The sequence below is a fragment of the Formica exsecta genome, unplaced genomic scaffold (genome assembly GCF_003651465.1).
Source record: "Formica exsecta isolate Colony F162 unplaced genomic scaffold, ASM365146v1 scaffold139, whole genome shotgun sequence".
Lineage (NCBI taxonomy): Eukaryota > Metazoa > Arthropoda > Insecta > Hymenoptera > Formicidae > Formica > Formica exsecta.
This window is the reverse complement of record NW_021848721.1, coordinates 828,247-833,630: the sequence shown is the minus strand read 5'-3', so window position 1 is coordinate 833,630 and position 5,384 is coordinate 828,247. Positions and strand designations below refer to the sequence as shown.

Genomic DNA, 5,384 nt, shown 5'->3' with positions numbered 1-5,384 from the left:
TCACCGATGCTTTTAATTGATTGCGGAAATGGAGTTTCGCCCTTCCTTCGTGTATTTTACACCTGTATATATATATATATATAAGCTAAAGAGGCAAAGCACAAATTACTTCCTCAGAAGTAATTCGGAAGTTCGTCGGCGCGATATGATTTTTCTCCTCGCACGGATTTCTCTCTCTTCTTGCGCAAGTCTTATAATCATCGCAAATCTGGTTTACACGCGTTGGATCGCGTCGAACTAAACGAGAGATAAAGAAGGACGAAGGGAGATGGAGACACGGATTTGTCCTTTGCGATTTATTTTTCGTAGGATAAAACTTGCCGGACGAACTTTCGAATAACTTATAGTCATCCCTGATAAAATATGTTTTCCAGGGATGAAATATGCCCGGGAAATTTCCCGCGGTTCGCCGTCTATCCTCGGCAACGTAACGTCCGAAACTTTTTCTCTCCTTATGAGCTTTTTACGAATGCTACGACATTAGCCGGATCGGCGACGTTGTCTTCCGAAAGAACGACGCGTCTGATCAAACGGAAAGGTATGGAACAACCGGAAAGCAAAGACCCGCTTTACAAGCTCGTCAATGATTTCGCCGCCAACGTTCGCGATTGTCAAAGTACCATGCTAGGAAAATAGGGATTGGATGGGAGTGTGCGGGAGGATGAAAGGGCGGCATGATTGCCTTTGATGCGAGCGATGAAGTAACGCTGCACACCTCGCGGCGCGACACAAAACCCTTTCTGTAACTCGCGCGTCTCTGAATCTCGTCGTTTATACGTGTACCTCTACTCTAGCCCTGCGAGGGACGAGTGAAACAGTACAGAGGCTGCCGCTGTGTGTCTAACCGCGTCTCTGGGTGTACCACTGTCTGTTAATATAATGCACGACACGCGCATGCAACACTTCCCGCGCCGAAAGTAACACGCACGTACGCTCGCTCGGCACGCACGTACGCACGCACGCTCGTTCGCGTTCGCTCACACGTTCTCGCCGTGCATCCTAGCCACCCATCCACCCCCTAACTGCTATCACGAAGGTAAACTACTGCGGTAATCCGGCGCGGCTATAATTTTAGGAACGCCTTTTAGTTACCGATAATTAACCGATAATCTCTTTCCGTCGAACTTTGGTCGAGGTACGGCGGCTACTTAATTGTACGCTCTCTTTTATTTCTAACTCGCGTTTCTCTCTCTCCCGACCCTTTATATCTTTGCTCGAACCTTCTCAATTCTTGCCGTTTTATCCACGACTGAAGATTTGTTTCCCTTCGTCGAGCAAGTTGGTTGAAACCGCGAAAAGTTATATCGCTCCGCCGTTACTTGAATAAATATTCCTAATTTCGTACTTGTCTAACTCCGGACGTACGTGAAATATTCCTAGCTTTATGCATCCCCCGTTGAGCGTTAAGAATACGTAACTGTGACTCTCTCTGCATTGTTTAATTTTCCGAGCCTGCGAAGTGCGTCGGCAGGAGCTGCAGGAGGAGGAAGAAGAGGCGCTTATCTCACGGCGTAGATTTTGCGTTCTCGTTCTTCCTTTCTTTTTTTTTTTTTTTGCGTCGAGCATGTAGAGGCTCATGGAATAGCGTAGTTATTCTAGCCTTATATAAATGCTAATATAAATGTTGTATATCGCTTCCCTGGATGCGGACGATGTATCTTTGGCAAAATTACAGCTCCAGCTACAAGTGCCTTTCCTGCCAAGTCCCATATGAAAAAATTTTACATCCCTGGAATTCGTTGCCGCGTCCCCTCCCCGTGACGATAGGTCGGTCGACGATATACATATACCGGGCGACATCACATTTTTGTGCAACCTTCTGACGCGGTATACGTGTCTCGAAAGTTTCGTTCTTAAGATCGATATGTGCCTCGACGACGACGACATTGATTCCGGAATAAGCGCTGAAAAATATGTTGACTCGCATTCCCAACTATGTGGAATTTGCCGTCGCCACCACCTTTAATCCCGTCTTTTTGCTCGTTCGCTTCTGCTCTCGACAACTTCTCTCTTTCGGATCTCGTCGTCGTTCGGATTTCGCTTCCGAGTCACTCGCGCGCGCGGAATCTTGCGCGCCTATATAAATGCTAATGTTATACATCGATGTGGGTTATACACGAGAGAGAGAGAGATCCGCGTCGAAGAAGTACTACAAATTTCGAGTCCGATGTAATCCATCTCACGATATTGCGCACGACACGCTATGATCTGTGATGATTGATCGATCCCGACCTCTCCGCGATAGCTCATTAATTAATAGGAAGAATCGAGCTATGAACTATGTCCAAATTGTGATTCAAATGAGGAATTTTGAAAGCGCGTCTATTAAAAGTATTACGCAATACTTTAGTAAAGTCATATTTAAAAAAAATTAGAAAAGAGACGTATAGATAATATATATAATAAAGATCAAAAAATAAATGCGCTGTAGATATTTTTTGCACAGCACAGGCGGTCTCTTTTTGAAGTCGCGAAAAATGGGTCGGTTGAATCTCGAGGTCATATCCTTCAACCGTATCGACAGCGCTCTGCCGACGTCGCCACCAAATGCAATTTCAAAGTAAAATAGAAAAACTTTTTCGAATTATACAGAACAATTGGTGCGCGCCGAGCAATTAAATACTTCCCAGTTCAAACTTATTGAATAAATTAAAGCGAGGCTCGTTTCAGCGACGATTAATACACCAACGTTAAACGCCAGGTCAGGGCTTTACTTCTTTTCTATCATGGCTAAAGGATTTTTTTTCCCCGAGATCTCGGCGTGTAAGCTATCGTTAAGCACGATTCTACGAGGATGTATGTGTACGCGAGGCCAGGATGATCCGGTTGGTTCGGATGCCAAGCGTGTGTTGGATTTCGCGCCAAATGTGCTGGCTTAGGTGGCGTGCATCAATTTACCAGCGTCCATGATCCCATCGACGCGATCCAAGGCTTGAAAAATGACTAGCAATAAAATCTCCCGAGCGTAAAGCGTAGGTCCACAAAAGGAAAAAAAAAAAAAAGAAGGAAGAAGGACAAATGGAAGAGAAGCGGGCGGTAACAAAGTTAAAAAAAAAAAAAGCTCTACCGAAAAATTTTGCCTTGAAAGTTTCCTCCTGCCAACTTTCGCCAACGTACTTGATATGCCGGACAGGCGAGACGTATCGATCCATCTATTTTTGATTCGGTTGAAAAGACTTGTTGTGGTGGAGGCTTCTCGAGAATTCTCGAGTGGCCTCCAATTTTCTTGGACGACATCCCTCAGGCGGAGATTTCCACTACGGGGACGAGAACTAATTTCGTTCCCGAAATAATGGTAGGTGCTCACAACTACGCAGATATATCAAAGCGAGCGTTTCCGCGGTATAATACAACTGCGGCATTTGCGCATAGCTACTTACTTGGAATATCCCAAACGCTGTGCCGAGGTGTTCATTTGTCCGCACAACCGTCGTCACGATCATTACTCTCTCCAGCTCCTCTATGTCCGTCTGTCTTTTTCGCTCTCTCTCTCTCTCTCTCTCTCTCTCTCTCTTCACGTACCTCTTCTCTTTCTCTTTTCCCTTCCACTTCTCTCACGAGTAATTTCTCTCTCTCTCTCTTTCGCGTCACCCCCTTCTTCCTAGGCACCCTCTCAGTTTTCCGCAGTCTCGAGTCCCCCTTCCCGCCGTGCACAAACACCGTGTACTACTTGCTTTTAGCTATCGAGAGAGCGTAGTAGATTGGTCCGCGCTACGCATCGTTGACACGCGTGTACGGGTGCACGCGTGTGATACACGCGCGCGCGCGCGCGCATACCCCTACGCTCGATTCACTGCAAATATCCCGCGGGTCTCATCCACCACCGAGGCAAATGGTACGGCTTCTCCTTCCCGCGGTGCGAGGGTAAACGCGTTCGCGGGGTTCGACCCACTTTGGAAGAGCGCAATTTCACGCGATCCGACCTCTAGCTGTCTTTGCCCGCTCGATCGATCGATGACTCCGATCGGTGATAGACCTTATTAAGCGCACTATGCTACAATTTCGTCGACGGTGTCGCAATGCGTGCCAATCGCGACGTCGAGTCTTCCCTGGTACCGTTGCTGCTGCTGCTTGCGGACGTCATGTTCGATTTCAGCGAACGGTCGCTAATCAGTCAGCTAATTTCGAGGCCCATCATGACAATCCCTCATTCCTCGCGCGCTCGTGATCTACTGATCGGGCCAACTCGAGCGGAGAGAGACGGATCTCTCCGTATATCGGGATATCGGCGGGGATGCTGGGGTCGGGACACGAGAGGGACCATGTGCCGCGCGCGCGCTGCTGGCGACGCAGATGCTGTGTGTGCGTTCCAAAACACGCAGAAGGTCGCGCGTTCTCGTGTAGAAACGCGAGCGCGTTCTCGTGTGCGTTCTCGAAGGCACGCAAGCACCGCGTCGATGATGCGTCGCGTCGGCTGGAGGCTGCGGGCCGCCCGCGGTCCAGACTGCCGCGCAATACACTGGGAGCCGACGGTGCCGAGCGCCCGGGAGAACCCGCGGGAGCCCATTCGTGGGTGAACGAAGCCCTCCGAAAATCTGCGAAGATCCTCGATTCGATACACTCGGGGTCGCGCCACCAGCGGCGTCGAAGGACACGGACCGACCACCGGGGACTACCTGTCGGACCGATCACAGCATCACCACCACCGCTGTGTAAAAAGAGTGCGGAATCTTTCGCCTCTCTCTCTCTCTCTCTCTCTCTCTCTCTCTGAAGCGCCGGGCTCGTTCGCCTCCTCTCGATAAAAGTCCACAATAAAAGAACCATACGCGATCGTTTCCTTTCCCTTCTTTTTCTTTTTTATCCTTGTCGAGCGCGGCATGATCACTTACGTGCTTTTAACAGGCGGAAAATTGAAAGCGGATAGTTTCGCTAGGTTTATACGCGCGAGAACGTACTAAATTGACGATTCCTCTAAGCTCGAAATCAGGGATTACACCGTCCGTTGTCGTCGTAACACCACGGTCACGGAGCGTTAAACTCTCATTGAAATAGCGGTGCATTGATTTTGGATTATGAATGTTACACGGTGGACACTTGGCAATGAGCGACACGCTGAGATAAACTCTCGTGGCGAGGAAAAAAAACATCGCGTTTGTAAAATAAAGTATATTTCATCGCGCGTTTTTACATATCAACGCGCGAACAATTCATATCGAACCGACGTTATATTGTATTTATATCACGATAAGAAGAATGATCCCATGAGATATTATATGTTCAGTCGCATTTCAGATTATTCTACGTTCTCTCTTGATGCTCGCGGTGCTACGTCAAGCGTCAACAACGGACTATAGATGTCTTGCATAAATATAGTTGACGTAATTCAATCCTTTCTGTATGTATATTGCATAAATATCGCATAAATTTTATACGCTGAAATTTAT

General features: G+C 47.9%; 1 protein-coding gene across 5 annotated transcripts in view; it reads right to left on the bottom strand.

Annotated features, from left to right (window-relative positions):
- Positions 1-4,495, bottom strand: part of LOC115246150 (ly6/PLAUR domain-containing protein 6B-like) — a 20,621-nt gene extending 16,126 nt beyond the window's left edge. For 2 of the 5 annotated variants that reach the window (XM_029824798.1, XM_029824794.1), the window contains exon 1: positions 3,381-4,494. The gene's annotated coding sequence lies outside the window, so the exon portion shown is untranslated. Of the gene's footprint in view, positions 1-3,067; positions 3,310-3,380 lie in introns of all 5 variants that reach the window. The other 3 variants (XM_029824796.1, XM_029824795.1, XM_029824797.1) reach the window with 3 other exon arrangements.
- Between the last annotated feature and the right edge of the window lie 889 nt (positions 4,496-5,384).